A 2,226-nucleotide genomic window follows, 5' to 3' on the forward strand; every position below is an offset into this window, starting at 1 on the left:
AACCGACGTCGGACGTGGCCTGCCAACATCTTTTGTGTCCTGCACACATTGGTCTGCCGACGTTGCATCATTTATTCTCAACGTTTCCGCCTCACATGGTTTATTTGTACCAAACTTCTTTACTTTTATGATTCGTACGATGTTGAAACATCTTTCATTTGTACAAATATGTAGTCTATCATTAGTTTCACATGTTGAGAAGTGTTTTCGAGCAATTTCATATTTTCCAACTTTTATTTATTTTTTTATAATTTATTTTTACGGTTTCTTATTTTTTAGGTCACATTTTAAAAATTAAAATTTATAAAATTGTTGGATTTGATGTTATTATATTTATTAGTGAATTTTCGGTGTTAATATTATATTTTTTCGATATTTTTATTAATTTATTACTAATTTTTCAGAATATTTTGGTAAAAATAGAAAAATAAAAAAAATTGTTTAAAGCTAATTTTATATATATATAAAAGTCATTTGTGGAAGCTAATGTGTGCATATCTGGGTTGTACATGTTCATTATGATTCTCTGGAAAAACGATGTCTACTCCTGTCACATGGTTTTTTTATTTTAAGCATATATAATGGGGGGTAGAGGTATTGGAGGCAGACTGAGGTGACGGCAAGTGTACGTCATGGGCGTCCTGTGGGCTTGTAGGCGTGCTGCGTGGGCGCTTGATGGCATGTATGGCTTGTGTGTGCTACTCCGTTGGGCGCCTACAAAAACACGCCGGCGACGTGTGTGGGGTGACTGTATGCTGCTTAGGGCATTTATATCGACAGATTTATACTCGTTTGGTGTGCAAACGACAGTGATTTCGAGTGAGTGGTGAGTTCTAGAGCTCCTGTTACGGATAACTCTAGGGGCTACACGCATGGGACACGTAAGGCCATGCACGACCATGCAGTATCTATAGGCCGGTGAGGGCGGTGTTCGTGCAAGAACTTCAGTCTGCCTCCAACACCTTTGAAGTGATTAAATTCTCACCCCGATGGAGGCGCGCATCGATGGGGATTGGATTAGCCTTGCAACGAAGGCATCAGCGTCGATACACGAAATTTAATGTCGGGTGTCGGGGCGGTTGTTGGGAGTGCATCGACGAAGAAATTCACGCACGGCGCATAAGTGGTATTCGACTTGTGTGGTTAGGTTGGATCCTTTCCTCAAGCAGTGACAACCTAAGTCGAATTCCATCTCGGTGGCGGATCAAGCGCAATCTAGGCCTGTTGGATGTCAGTCTCCTTTGTTGCATACCTTATGCGTAGGCATTACTCACGTGCAATCGATCGCCTTTTTCCCCCTCGCATTCCCAGTGCGGGGTCAACCTAAAAGCCGCCCTCGCATCCCATGCCTTTCTTACTTCATCGTGCGATGGAGTGGTCTGCGAGCGGCGGCTCGAATTCTCGGGTTCGATAGATGTAGTGGGCATGGGGCCTTCACCGTCTCCTATCTCTGCAAAATAAATGCTCCTTACGAATGACGGTCGCGCTCGCCTTGGACCTGACCATGCCCGAACGGGTTCGCCAGGCTCATGTGGCACGTGTGGTCATTGAGGAATGCTACTTGGTTGATCCTGCTAGTAGTCATATGGTTGTCTCAAAGATTAAGCCATGCATATGTAAGTATAAACAAATTCATACTGTGCAACTACGAATGGCTCATTCAATCAGTTATACTTTGTTTGATGGTATCTACTACTCGGATAACCATAGTAATTCTAGAGCTAATATGTGCAAAAAACCACGACATGTGGAAGGGATACATTTATTAGATAAAAGGTCGACGCGGGATCTGCCCATTATCGCGATGATTCATGATAACTCGACGGATCGCAAGACCATCATGTCGGTGGTGCATCATTCTAATTTCTGCTCGATCAACTTTCGATGGTAGGATAGTGGCCTACCATGGTAGTGACAGGTGATGGAGAATTAGGGTTCGATTCCTGAGAGGGAGCCTGAGAAATGAGTACCACATCCAAGGAAGGCCGTAGGTGCGCAAATTACACAATTCTGACACGGGGAGGTAGTGACAATAAATAACAGTACTGGGCTCTACTAGTTTGGTAATTGGAATGAGTACAATCTAAATCCCTTAACGAGGATCCATTGGAGGGCAAGTCAAGTGCTAGGAGTCGTGGTAATTCATGCTCCAATAGCGTATATTTAAGTTGTTGTAGTTAAAAAGCTCGTAGTTGGACTTTGGGATGGGTCGGTTGGTTCGTCCTA

The 2,226-nt window shown here is 43.4% G+C and overlaps 1 pseudogene; it reads right to left on the reverse strand.

The window, feature by feature from the left end:
• Positions 1–2,226, reverse strand: part of LOC107058151 (uncharacterized) — a 7,739-nt pseudogene that overhangs the window by 1,007 nt on the left and 4,506 nt on the right.

Source organism: Solanum tuberosum, unplaced genomic scaffold, assembly GCF_000226075.1.
Source record: "Solanum tuberosum cultivar DM 1-3 516 R44 unplaced genomic scaffold, SolTub_3.0 scf00451, whole genome shotgun sequence".
NCBI classification, from domain to species: Eukaryota; Viridiplantae; Streptophyta; class Magnoliopsida; order Solanales; family Solanaceae; genus Solanum; species Solanum tuberosum.